At 45.9% G+C, this 14,062-nt stretch overlaps 1 protein-coding gene across 2 annotated transcripts in view; it reads right to left on the reverse strand.

Annotated features, from left to right (window-relative positions):
- Nucleotides 1-851, reverse strand: part of COL8A1 (collagen type VIII alpha 1 chain) — a 188,960-nt gene extending 188,109 nt beyond the window's left edge. For both annotated transcript variants that reach the window (XM_080656030.1, XM_080656029.1), the window contains exon 1: nucleotides 739-851. The gene's annotated coding sequence lies outside the window, so the exon portion shown is untranslated. The remainder of the gene's footprint in view (nucleotides 1-738) is intronic.
- Between the last annotated feature and the right edge of the window lie 13,211 nt (nucleotides 852-14,062).

Consider the following 14,062-nt stretch of genomic DNA (forward strand, 5'->3'; position numbering starts at 1 on the left):
CTCTACCGTAAAACATATTGAAATGCTTTATGTTTAGGTGTGTGCATAGAAATTCATGAAGTCCTTTTATACACTTTCTTACTTCCAATCCAATTCTCCTTTTAGGAAGGCTTAAAAAGATAGCTTTGTGAGAGCACACTCTGCCATGGCTTGTAAACTTGGATTTGTTCTTTCCTATCTACCAGCCACCTGAATACTGTCTCTGTGAAAAGGGCACCCGTTCACATCATCATTTTTTCCAAGGACTTCAACCTGGAAAGATATTTTTTTTAAAAGGACTTACGGAAGCTGTATTGGGGGTTTGGAAAACATAGCAAAATTGTTAGCAGACCTTTTGACTGTGCTATTTTTAGGAAACTAATTGTGTTCTTTTAAAGTACATTTTTGATAATGGGACCAAGTTTTCCTTGCCCCCACTGATATGTGAGATATTTACAATGAAAAACCTTCAGTAAAACACCCTAAACAGATACAGTTTAACCTCAGCAACAGTCAGCACCAGAGAAAGTGATTTTAAAAGAGAATAGGTTTTTGCAATATTTATGCTTCTGTTTCTGCCCAGAATGAACTTTTATTTTACCGTTCAAACAGAAGTTTGTTTGCAAACCAGTTGCTAGTTAAAGGAGCAGCTGATCTGGCATCCATAAGAATCAGCTCTAGCCAAACAGCCCATTGACCAGAGGAGACATTCCCAGCAGCTACCCCTAGTAGGTAAGATCCTGCGGAGTGTTACCTTACCTTGAGCACGTAAGATCCAGGAGAGAGGCTGGGGGCTCCCACAGGAGAGGACCGGGAAAGTGCTCTGATCCGGTGCTGGTAACATGCACTTGGCTTTTATGGGCAGGTGGGAGGAGTCGCTCCTCGTGGTAGGTGGGCAGGGAAGGAGCGGCGGGCGGGCAGCCCGGGAGGAGCTGGACACTCTTCTATGGGGAGGGGCCGAGAGGGCAGAGCCCGAGCCCCTGAGAGGGAGGAGAGGCGGGGGTGGGGGATGGGGTGCAGGAGCTGAGGGAGGAGTGTAGACTGGAAAGGCAGGAAGGAGAAGGAAAAAAAGAATGAAGAGAAATAGAGAAAGGGATGTAGACCACATGTGGGGAAAAAGTTGGGAAGAAAATGAATAGGAAATAGACATCCAAACACGCAAGATCTGGAAGGAAAGAAGAATTGAATTATTTTTCGGTTTTGTATGGCATTTTTGGTGGGACGGGGGTTGGGGGGGGGTGTTGGGTGACTGTTATCATTAAAGGTGTTTTCTGTGAATTTGAAAAGCTGTATAACGGTTCCGGAAAACTGAAGGGTTCCTAAGCCAGGCAAAGGAGGGGAAGCTGGGCGTCCGGAGGAGCAAAGCCAAAGTGCTGGGCGGACGCAGAGCGGCCAGGGACTTCCACCGGCGGGATGGAGCTGGCGGCCGCCTGCGCCCCCAGCCCGGCCATCCCACCGCCGGGACCACCCAGCCCCTTCCCCCACCCCGGCACTGCTTATTTTACAGGATAGTCCCGCTGCCGGCAGTGTGCGGCATCCAGAGTCCCCTCTTGAGATTCTACAGCATCAAGGTAAATCCAGCAAAGATTGGGGAGGATTGGCTTGTGGTGAAAGGAACCTCACAGCCAGCCTGCGTCCTCCAACATCTGCTTATGTAACAGGATTTCAGGGCTCTCTGCCCTCTGGTTATTTTCGGTATTTAAAGAACTCTCATTCCTGACAATTGGAAAACGTCTTGGTGCCATAGCTCTCTCTGTGTGTCTTAAACATTAAGAGAGGATTCGACCACAAGCGGCTGAAGGATCAGGCAGAAATTCTTAACAAATGCATTCAGAGAAAGAAAAACAAGCTCCTTTAGCTTCTGAGTGGTGACTCACTTCCCAGCCTGAGCTTGATTTTTGCCACCAAAGGAATGAAAGCATTTTAAAAGAGAGAATTTGAACCTTGGGGATGGGGATTTTGAGAGGGGCAGGGGGATGGTGGGTGGGCTGGGAAAAATAATGGAACTTTTGTGGCATATATATAACTATATAAAAAACTATATAGAACTTGATTCAGTGTTCATCACAACCTTATGAGGTAAGTATGATACGTTTTTGTGTAGTTTTTTTTTTTTAAAGAAAGAAATCGTATGGGGGTGACTGGATAAAGAAGTGAAGGGATTAGCTAAATAACATATATGCATGCCCCATGGACAAGGACAATAATGTGGTGAAGACCAAGGGAGGGGGAGGCAGGCGTGGGAGATTGACATCTGCAATAGTGGCCACATTACATTTTTTTAGTAAAAAAGAAAGGAATCTCAAAGGGCTTAAACAACTAGCCGAAACTAACAAGAGGGGGAGCCACAGCTGGTGAGTTTGCAAAGCGAGTGCACTCTGTGCACCTGGTGGCCATATAGAACACCTAGCCTGGTCCCAAGTTAGATCCTGATGCCTTTCAATGTTACCAGGCTCCAAGAGAATAAAAAATGTGGGCCAAGAGCAGGGTTTCTCCAAGTGGGTATTACGGACATCCTGGGCCAAATGATTCTTTGTTGTGGGGATCTCTCCTGCGCATTGCAGAATGTTGAGCAGCATCTCTGGCTTCTACCCACTAGATGCCAGTAGCACCCCCACCCACCCACCAAGTTGTGAAAATCGAAATGTCCCTACACTTAGCCACATGTCTCTGGGGGTCAAAATTCCCTCTTCCCTTTAAGAACCATTGATCTAAAGAGATCCACAAGTATAAAAGGGGATTTAAAAGAAATCTGTTATGAAAATACACAATAGGGCATTTGGATGATAATACTACTAGCTGCCATATGTGCTAAGTTTACACTGGACTTAGTTTTTTACATATTCATATTTCTATCTGTCTGCCTCTAGAGACCAAAACCTCAATTGCTTCCTTTGTAACTAAATTTATTCTCAATTGGATACACCTGGGAATGAATAAGTAAGACCCCCATGTACCTGAAGTATGAAGGAAAATGAATGATATATGAGAGGAAAACGTTAATAACTTTATCATGAATAAATTTGACATTAGAACAATTATCCGATATTACTCATGATTTTTTGACATTGATTATTTCTCTTATTTATAGTATTTCTTACTTCTATACTTCCTATTCAAATTATACTCAGCAACTTTTTGGACTATGAAGAAGTTATATCTAGTGGTTAACTAGCTAACAGAAAATAAATACTCAATTGATACATATAGTCTGATTAAATAAATGACATTATTGAGCACTGACACATAGAGAATGGTCAGTATTTATTAGTTTAATGAATGAATAAAAGAATTAATGAGTGCCTAGAAAGCTAGAACTTTCACATTAGCTGTCCTGCCCATTTGCTATTTGGTTTTACTCTCTTATCCTCATAACTCAGTTTTCCTCTTTCCAAATTGTTTGTCTTTTGAGGATGTGGCAAAATTCATTAAGTCTTTGAAATGAATAACCCCTGTTACTGGACCTAGAAATAGGACTGCATTGACTATTCTGGGGCTGGCCCTCGAAATCAGACATGATTTTACAGGCAGGATGCCACTTTTTAATTTAGCAAAGAAATGTGTTCTGGGCAAATTTAACAGGACCCAGTTAGAGGCGTGTCTGGGTGATAAACATTTAGAGGCGTGTCTGGGTGATAAACATGTTAGTAGATAGTCTCATCAGATTATAGCCAATCATCTTTTCAATCCTGATTTAATGCCTTCCAAACATTCCAGTCCCATCACACAGTGGGGAAAAATAGAAACAGTAAAGGCAAGAAAAGCACATTTGAAGGGAAGCTGTATTTTTCTTCCACTTTTTTCTCCTTTACTTCCTCCCTCCTTTTAAACCTGAACATCCAGCCAATGTAACAAAAGAGCTCCTTTCTTTCTGTTTGGATGTTGCTAATGATTAGTTCATTTCTCCAGTTCACACTTGCCTGAATCTGATTCAGTAGCAGATCTGGACAATAAGTCAGGAATCCAGGAATGTGATCTGTTTGCTGACTCTCAGCATGCCCTTCTAGAATCTCTCTGAAGGTGACTGAGGTTTTTTTTTTTTTTTACTTTTTTTTAATTTCTTATTTTATTTTATTGTTTAAGGTATTACAAATGGTAGTACATATGTCTCTCCCCACTCCCCTCCCCCCCACACACACACACACACTGACCTCTCCTTAGCCTCCCCTACCCTCTGGCACTTGCCCTCGTCCTCCTGCCCCCAGTGTCTTGAGTCTGTTGGTTGTGCTTATATGCATGCATACAAGTCCTTTGGTTGATCTCTTACCCCCACAACCCTCCCCTACCTTCCTGCTGTAGTTTGACAGTCTGTTCGATGCTTCTTTGAAATGACCTAGTTTGGTCTTCTGTGGAAAGAAAGGAATCCAATGACAACATACTAGATACTCTGAAGTTTCCACTGTGTGGACATATCAGCTACAAATGATTACCTTATTTTAAAGAGCTTTGAAATGGAAACTTTTTTGGCTTAATTAGAATTAATCAATTAACAAATATTTACTAAGAGTGGACACTAGACAGTGTGGAACATTTAAAGCAGAGGAAAACAAGAATGTAGATCTGTTTTCATGGAGGAAAAAAGTGTGAAATCCTGGTAGTTCAGTAGTAAAGAGACTTCAGAGAGGAGGAGGCATTTGAGCTGAGCCATGGAAAGTAGCATTCGCATAGATGGGCAATGAACAGTAGGGCAAGCTGGGGGGGGGAATGTGTTCAACTGGGAAAGACACATGAATATTTGGAAGGTGGTGAATTGGCCAGCATGACTGAAGGAAAGGGCCTATGTAGCAGAACAATGAGGCTAAGAAGCAGGAAAGGAGAGGTGGGGTCAGCCTGTGGAAGGCCTTAAATGTCACCTCAGTAGCCTAAACTATATCCTGTAGGCAATGAGGAGTCATTGAAGACTTTTGAACAGTAGAATAGCATGATGGAAATGGAATATTACTAAGATTTCACTTTTTTAGAAAATAGTGTCTTTATAGCAGTTTTGCAGAGAAATGCTTATTGGTATGTCTAGGGCCATTAGCATACTTAGAAATAGATAAAAGTAGGTGTTTTTGCCCTGCAGACCTGGAAGCCTGTGTGAGTTGACAGAAATGAAGGTGGCTTTAGCCCAGAGTGTTTCTATAGTGCACTGCGTGGTTGTGAGGAGAAGGCAGGATTCTAGCACTGTGTGGCCAGATGACAGGTGGAATTAATATGAATGGTATTGTTTGCTCCTGTTGTAGCTTTAAAGGTAACAAAAAGTATCTATCCCCAGATAATAGGTCTGATGTATGAGATTTTTGAGTTTTCAAGGGTTACTGGATTAGAAAACAATGGAATCTGGGTTTGAAAGATTAATCTTCACATTTTCAAACAGCCAGCTTTCAACTATTTTATGTTACCCTTGGCAAATTTCAACCTTCTATTCTTCCTGCCACCCCTAAGTTCTTCAGAATGCAAATGAACATGGCTTTTGGTCTAAGCAAAAAAAAAAAAAAGAGAGAGAGAGAAAAAATCACTGACTATTAGAAGTTCGAGGTACAGAAATTTTCTCTCCATCATCCATCAGTCAGTCAGCTTAAGCTTGTGCTAAGTATCACCAAATATGACCTTGGCCTGCAAGGCACTTACAATTGCCAACTCTCCTACTTCATTTAAAATAAGGTTTTATTTACAAAAGCTGAAAAGGCTCACAGCACAGAAGAAAGGCACACCTCTCATGCATTCCAGAGGAACGTAGGATTCTGTGAGTCACTGTTTTCCTGTTAGTCCAGATGGTAGAGAGCTGACTGACTCAGGTGATCTTACAGATGATTGCCTCACAGCTCCTGCTGGCTTTATGAAGAGCACTGGTGCAGAGTCAGGAAATCTGGGGTTTAGTCCCAGCTTGGCCACTAACTACCCATGAAAACTTGGGGCAGGTGTTTTATGCTTTTTAGATTCAGTGTCTGTATGTAAAATGAGGAGGCTTAACCAAACACTCTCATGTTCTTTCCACCTTTCAGTTACCTGCTGTGTGCTAATCCATGGGTATTCCTCTCACTCAGCATCCCCATGAAGTCAACCCAACATTCAGTGATACTTGTGCTCAGTTGTAGCATCAAAGGAAGAGCTCTTAGTGCATTAGTCCAGCTATTTTCAACCTTTTTTATCTTATGGTACACATAAACTAATTACTAAAATTCTGCGGCACACCAAAAATATATATTGTTTTTTTGGCTGAACTGACTAAAAATTGCTATAATTTTTATTCATTTACAACTGACACCTATTGTTGTATTAGCTGTTGTCATTTTTTTTAATTTTGACAATCTAAAGGAAAATTGGTCAGTGCCCTCGACTAAGTAGTCAGATAATGCATGTTTAATTTATTGTTTATTTTTATATATTTTTATTGATATCAGAGAAGAAGAGCGAGAGAGAGGGAAAGAGGGATAGAAACAGCAATGATGAGAAAATAATTCATCAGCTGCCTCCTGTAAGCCCCACATGGGGGACTGAGCCCACAACCCTGGTATGTGCACTGATTGGGAATTGAATTCTGACCTCCTGGCTCATTGGTCAATGTGCATTTAAAAAAATATTTTTGTGGCACACCAGTTGACAATAGCTGCATTCGTCCTGTGTTTGCTACCAGAGGATTATACTCCAACATTAAACCTTGCTTGTATTTTGGATACAGAATCTCAAAAGGTAGGGTCTACCATTGACACTTAACAGTCACCATTGTCTCTCTAAATCTCAGAACTTGGCAGAAGTCTCCTAGATTTAACTATCATCCTCTAAACCTTGAAGCCTTTTAACTCCCTTCTTCTGAATCAAGTAGTAATTTTCCTTTTGATTGATAGAAATAGAACCACACCACCCAAATCCCTAGTTTCTGAAAATTCTATTTTTGCCAGATTTACTTAATGTCCAAATTAGTTTATTTGATTTCCTAAGAAGCTCTCTACTCTATTTCTACTATAAATTCTTCCATCTCCCAAGTGCCTCACCTTTTTGTTTTTTAATTAGGAAAAATTTCATTGGTCTTTTTGATATAGACTTTGTTATGCCCAGATTTCGTGATTCCCAAAGACCACGAGGGAGCCGAGTCCGATGCAAAAGCAAAGAGCCTTTTAATCGAGCTAGCTCGAGCTCAGTCCCACACACACACACCCACCAGCGCAGCGGCGAGGTGGAGAGAGTCAGCCCCCAAACGCGCTGATTTATAGGGGGCCTGGGAGAGGTAGGAGGGGTGAGGTAGTGTGGCCTCCGCTGATTGGTCGGGATCAGGTTGCACATGGGGGCAGGGTGCGGCTTACCTTCCCCTTGCATTTCTATTGGCTAATTCAAAAGTGTGGATTGGGCTCTTGGAGAGGTTCTAGGGTGGGAACCTGACTCCACGAGGTGGAAGATATGGAACAAAGGGAACATGGAGTCGGACTCTCCCCGCCCTTTCATTCCCCCCTTGTCTTGAAACTTACAGGCCCAATCATGGGTCGGTTTGTATTTCTACTGGACAACATTCCTGGGTCACAAGGGTACACCATCCCAAATTCCCTGTACTGATAAAATCGGAGTCCCCAAGTCTTCCTTCCCCCTCCAGCATCAGGCAGGTCGAGCACGCCGTAGCTTGAGCTTGAGCGGGTTGCGTTGATCTCGATCGATGCTCCATTTGGTGACGAAGTCTTCCTGGATCACAGATGGGTCCGCTGACCGGACGTGAGTGTGATGGACCCAGGTTGCGACACCGTCTACCTTGAGAGCGGTGGGGGTCGTCAGCACCACGACATAGGGACCCTTCCATCATGGCTCAAGTGTCTCCCGGCAGTGTCTCTTGACATAGACCCAGTCCCCGGGCTTATGCTGATGAGGAGTCGGGGCTGGGCCGGTCTCGTAGATAGCGCGGAGGCGTGGCCAAATGTCTTTGTGCACCCTCTGGAGCCCTCTCAAGGAAAGAAACAGTTCTTGACTTTCAAATTCTGTAAGAAATTCGGCTTTAAGGTTAGGGATAATAGGGGGTGGCCGGCCAAACATGATCTCATAAGGAGTAAAACCCAGGGTGTAGGGAGAGTTCTTAACCCGGTAAAGGGCATATGGAAGGAGAGCCACCCAGTCCCCGCCAGTCTCCATGGTCAATTTGGTAAGGGTCTCTTTTAGAGTTCTATTCATCTTTTCTACTTGCCCTGAGCTTTGGGGCCTATAAGCACAATGCAATTTCCAATTTGCCCCAATGGCCTTGGCCACTGCCTGCGTTACCTGCGAGACAAAAGCTGGTCCATTGTCTGACCCTATCTCAGCGGGAAAACCGTACCTGGGCAAGATGTCTTCCAGCAGCTTCTTAGCTACTGTCTGAGCTGTTTCATGCTTAGTTGGATATGCTTCTACCCATCCGGAGAAGGTATCTACAAATACTAAAAGATATTTATAGCCATACTTTCCTGGTTTAACCTCAGTGAAGTCGACCTCCCATTGTGCCCCAGGCTTGGTTCCTCGAAGCCTGGTTCCTTTTTCACTCGGCCTGATTCTCGCATTTGTGAGTTGACAGGTCTTGCAAGCAGATACAACCTGCTCTATTTTAACGTCCTGCTGGTGGATCTTAATTCTGGCGTGTCGGATTAAGTCCTTTAATTTACGTGCCCCCAGGTGAGTGGACCGGTGCATGTGTTTTATCATGGAGACTCCAAGCTGGTCCGGCAGTATGAGCTCCCCTTGTGGTGTATACCACCACCCCTTCTTCTCCTTTGCCTGGGGAAGCTTCCTAATGCGCTGTAACTCCTCCAGGGAATATCCTGGCTGAACTGGCAGAACTGGGTCTCCTGGGTCTGGGAGCTGTAAGGCCATGGTGGGGATTGGAGAAATGGCTACTGCCTTGGCCTCCTGGTCAGCCCTGCGGTTTCCTCTTGCCACTGGGTTGTCAGCCTTCTGTTGTCCTTGGCAGTGTATGATGGCCAGTTTGGCAGGGAGCCATAAGGCTGAGAGTAAGTCGAGTATCTCCTGTTTATTCTTTATAGTCCTCCCCTCTGCTGTTAGTAACCCTCTCTCGGTAGATTGCCCCATGAACATGAGCGGTGGTGAACGCATACCAGCTGTCTGTGTAGATGTTGAGCCGCTTTCCATCTCCCAGTGTCAGGGCCTTGGTGAGGGCCACAAGCTCTGCTCTCTGGGTTGACGTCCTGGAGGGCAGAGCCTCTGCCCATACAGTGTCCGTTTCAGTGACTACAGCTGCACCCGCATACCTGCTCCCGTCCCGTACGAAGCTGCTTCCATCCGTGAACCAGGTGACGTCTGCATCTGGAAGGGGCTGGTCGGTCAGGTCCTTCCGGAGCCCATGCACTTGCTCTAGGATTCCCAGGTCCTCGTGCAGGGCCTCGTTGAAGATGGTGGGCGGGTTCTTGAACCCCTGAGGTAACCGAGTCCACGTCAGTTGTCCACTGTAGCCCTCTTCCGGGTCATGCCACTCAAAGGCGAACGGGTTTACTGCGGGGTGTCAGTGGCAAACTGAAAAAGGCATCCTTCAAATCTAACACAGTATATCAGACACGGGAGGGTGCCAGAGAGCTTAAGAGAGTGTATGGGTTGGGGACCGTTGGATGTATGTCCATAACTCTTTTATTTACTTCTCGGAGGTCCTGTACCGGCCGGTAGTCATTCGTGTGGGGCTTCTTGACTGGCAGGAGGGGAGTGTTCCAGGCAGACTGGCAGGGGACCAGCACCCGTAGGCCCCTCAGTCTCTGAATGTGTGGCTGAATTCCCTTCCAGGCTTCCTGAGGCATGGGGTACTGTTTGATTCTCACCGGGCCTTCCCCTGGTTTTAACTCTACCAGGACTGGGGCCCTGTGGGTGGCGAGCCCCACTCCCCCTGTCTCCGCCCAAGCCGTGGGGAACTCCTGCAGCCATTCGTCCGTGCTGCCCTCTATTGGAGAGGCTTAAGCCGGTACTCATCCTCCAGCCTTATGGTCAGGACCTGAATGGGGTGGCCCTTGCCTTCAGTAACCTGAGGCCCCCCTTGTCTGAAAGTTATCTGAGCTCTGATCTTAGTGAGCAAGTCTTGTCCTAACAGTGGGTAGGGGCATTCCGGAATTACCATAAAAGAGTGGGATACCCGGCCCGTCCCTAAATCCACCGTTCTTCGGGTAGTCCATGAATACTGGCTCATACCAGTTGCTCCTTGTACCCAAGACTTATTTGTTAATTTTCCTTGAGGCGTACAGAGGACTGAGTGTTGCACTCCGGTGTCAACAAGGAAGTCAATGGGGGTCCCCTCCACTCTAAAGAGTTACCCTGGGCTCGGGGAGGGGGTCCGAACCCCGACTCCCCTAATCACTCAGTTCATCTAGCTCCAGGACTTTCACTCGATCCACTTCGCCTCCCTTTTTGCTGGCCCTTTTCAGACACTCTTGTTTCCAGTGCCCTATCTCCCTACAGTAAGCACACTGTTCTTTCTGCAGCTTCCGCCTCCCGCCCCGGGCGGTCCCCTTACCGTCCTCCTGGTTGCTGGCGAGTCGGTGGAGACAGCGGTTCCATTCCTCGGAAGAGTCCACGGTGGTGGTGAGCAGGATCTTAGCTAGGTCTCGGGTTTGTTTGCTGCTCGCAGCCGCCGCAGCGTGAGCCAGCCTTTCTTCCGGGGGGCTCCCTGTTATTATACACCTTCTCGGCTACCTCCAGTAGCCTTTAAACTCTTCTCCCCCAACCTATCTACTTTTTGCAGTTTCTTTTTAATATCCCCAGCCGATTGGTTTACAAAGCTTATGATCACAGCTGCCTTGTTTTCAGGAGCTTCTGGATTCATGGGGGTATAGGTGCGGTATGCCTCCATGATCCGTTCTAAAAAGACAGCTGGAGACTCATCCCTTTCCTGCTGAACATTCCCTACCTTGGCCAAATTAGTTGGCTTTCTAGCAGCCATTCGGAGACCCCCCATTAGAGTCTGGCGGTAGCCCTGAAGCCTCTCCTTACCTTCTGCCGTGTTGAAATCCCATTCAGGCCTAGTTAAGGGAAAAGAGACATCTATCTGGACCGGGTTGGTGGTTGGGTTCCCGTCCACGCATGGAACCACTTTCCGGGCCTCATTGAGGATTCTCTCCCTCTTCTCAGTTGTGAACAGGACCTGTAAAAGCTGTTGGCAGTCGTCCCACGTGGGCTGGTGGGTGAAAAGGACAGAATCTAACAGATCAATAAGCCCTGCTGGCTTCTCAGAGAACTTAGGATTCTGAGCCTTCCAGTTGTAAAGGTCACTAGTGGCAAAAGGCCAATAGTGATGGAGTTGATTGTCATCTGCATCTGGGGGCCCCGCGGCTCGTAAAGGTAGGGCTTTAATAGTGGAGTCAGGGGCTGTGACAGACAGTTCCCTCTGAGCTCTTTGTCTAGTAAGAGGCAGGCTTCCCACTGGAACCGCAGCTGCTCCCGGAACTCCGCTCCCAGACTCTCCCGGAACTCCGCCCCCAGACGCTCCCCTTTGCGTGGGAGCATCGCCCCCCTGTGAACTTCTAGGGGGCTGATATGAGGGAGGAAAGATTAGTTCCTCTTCAGTTCCCCCCTGAGAGACAGGGTAGAGGGGAGCTGAAGGCGGGATGAGGTCCTTCTTCTTCTTCACCTTCTCCGTTTCCTGCAAAGCAAGTATGGGTTTCAGCTCCAGGGAGCGCGGGGACAGAAAGGGCTTAAGCCAGTAGGGTGGATCTTCCACGAGGTCCTGCCAAGTAATAATGTAAGGGAGTTGATCAGGATGTCCCTTCTTGGGCTGAGAGACGATGTCCCTCACCCGGTGGATGGTGGGGAGGTCGAAGGTCCCCTCCGGCGGCCACCCGACACTAAAAGTCGGCCATCCCCTAGAACAAAAAGTTTGCCACTGGCCCTTCCAGACCTCTACACTGAGTTTGCTAGCTCTTCCCTTAACCTCTTTGAAATGATCAACCATAATGCTTAAAGGAGTGGTTTGAGTCTGTCCCATGATGTCCGTCAACAGAGTCCACAAAACAAAACAGAAAAACACAGACACAGACAAACAAAGGGCCCTTGAGACAAGCTTTCCAACGCGAGTCGTTGGAACAAAAACTGACAAAACCGAAAGTGCAGACAACAGCCTCACGCCGATCGGTGGGAGCGACCCACCTCGTCCCAGAGGTTCGAGGGGAATACACTTCCCTCCTGAAGGAGGATCAGGACGTCTCCCGATTCCTCCCGCCCGTGGTCCTCCGGTGCGTCCACCTAGACCGCTTCGGGCACTACCAGAGATTCAGAAATGAGCTCACACAAAAAAGAGACAAGGAACAGACAGACACCTACCATGGCCAGTCAGACTCTCCGGATCGGGGGTCCCTTGAGGTTCTTGGGGATCCCGGGCGAGCCCCCAAATGTTATGCCCAGATTTCGTGATTCCCAAAGACCACGAGGGAGCCGAGTCTGATGCAAAAGCAAAGAGCCTTTTAATCGAGCTAGCTCGAGCTCAGTCCCACACACACACCCACCGGTGCAGCGGCGAGGTGGAGAGAGAGAGAGAGAGTCAGCCCCCAAACGCACTGATTTATAGGGGGCCTGGGAGAGGTAGGAGGGGTGAGATAGTGTGGCCTCCGCTGATTGGTCGGGATCAGGTTGCACATGGGGGCAGGGTGTGGCTTACCTTCCCCTTGCATTTCTATTGGCTAATTCAAAAGTGTGGGTTGGGCTCTTGGAGAGGTTCTAGGGCGGGAACCTGACTCCACGAGGTGGAAGATATGGAACAAAGGGAACATGGAGTCAGTCTCTCCCCGCCCTTTCAACTTAATTACTATAACTCTTTATTTTCCCGAACTATTAGACTTTCACTAGGATCTCTGAACCTTTTACCAGCCCTCACTCTCCCCATACTAATAATGCCTAAAGCCACTCCATTCTTTTTCTATACCTTAAAAATTTTCACTGTAGGAATTATTTCATGGGGACAGTGCAATGAAGAGGAAGAAATATAGACCAGGTTTTTTTTTTCGTGTTCAGAAGTGGAAAAGTGAAGGTCTTCCAGGGCACTAGAGAAATACAGAATCTCAAAAGGTAGCATCTACCATTGTCACTTAACTATCACTATTGTCTCTCTAAGTCTCAGAACTTGGCAGAAATCTCTGAACCTTAGACCTTATCAATATGGAAATTATCTTGATTCTAGACTTCGCTTGCTGAATAATTCTTAATTCTGCTTAATCTTCTACTTTCCATTCTTTCTAATTGTAGCTTACTCTCCTATGTTCTTATTAATATTAACCCCATGTTCAATTTTAGTAAGTCCCATATTTCCTGCTCAGAAATATAGCTTATATGACTTAAGATTTTCATGAAAAACTTTAACTTTGAAGGCAAAATTGTTTATCTGAAACAAGATATCTAACAGGTGTTCTGGTCTTAGACTGGCATGTATTTATAGGTATATTTTTCCTGTCCCTAAATTACCTTGCATGTTACCCCAGAGCAATCACTCTAAACACAACAATGATTATGTCACACTTTTGTTTAGATACCTTTGATGACACCACACTATTTATAGAAAAATCTGAATTGGTATTCTGGCATTCAAGGCTTCTGTCCAAGATTGCAGCCCAGTTTTTATTTCCAGTCTCATTTACCTACCTTATGTTTCAGTCAGGGGAAACAATTTGTTTTCATAATGTCTATACTCTCAACTTTTCATCTTCTATGTAGAGGTCCCCTACCAGGTCTACCTATGAACACATGCTCAGTCCTTTAGTTCTTTAATGCCACCTTCTTCAGAAAATGTTTTTTTTTTTTTTTTAATCTTTCTGAACCTCCCAGGGAAATCAGTACTTCTCACATGACATTTTTCACTGTATATTATTTTATACACATATTCACCTCTTTTCTTCTCAGCTTCACTGCTCTGTCCTTGAAGGCCCGATTTCTTTCCCTGGCACTAGGCCCGCCATAGAGTAGGTGGTCAATAGGTATTTGTGGATTGTAAACATTTTTTTTAAAAGAAATCATTAAATCCTCTCATACTTTTCTTTATTCCTAGCCCCTTTTACCTCATTTAGATAGAAAACAAAAAGCAAAAAACAAACAAACAAACAACCCTCCCACCCCCCGCACAACATTTACAGTTGCTAGTATGTTTCTGGCAAAATCACAGAAACTG

The sequence above is a fragment of the Plecotus auritus genome (genome assembly GCF_963455305.1).
Source record: "Plecotus auritus genome assembly, chromosome: 2".
Taxonomy (NCBI): domain Eukaryota; kingdom Metazoa; phylum Chordata; class Mammalia; order Chiroptera; family Vespertilionidae; genus Plecotus; species Plecotus auritus.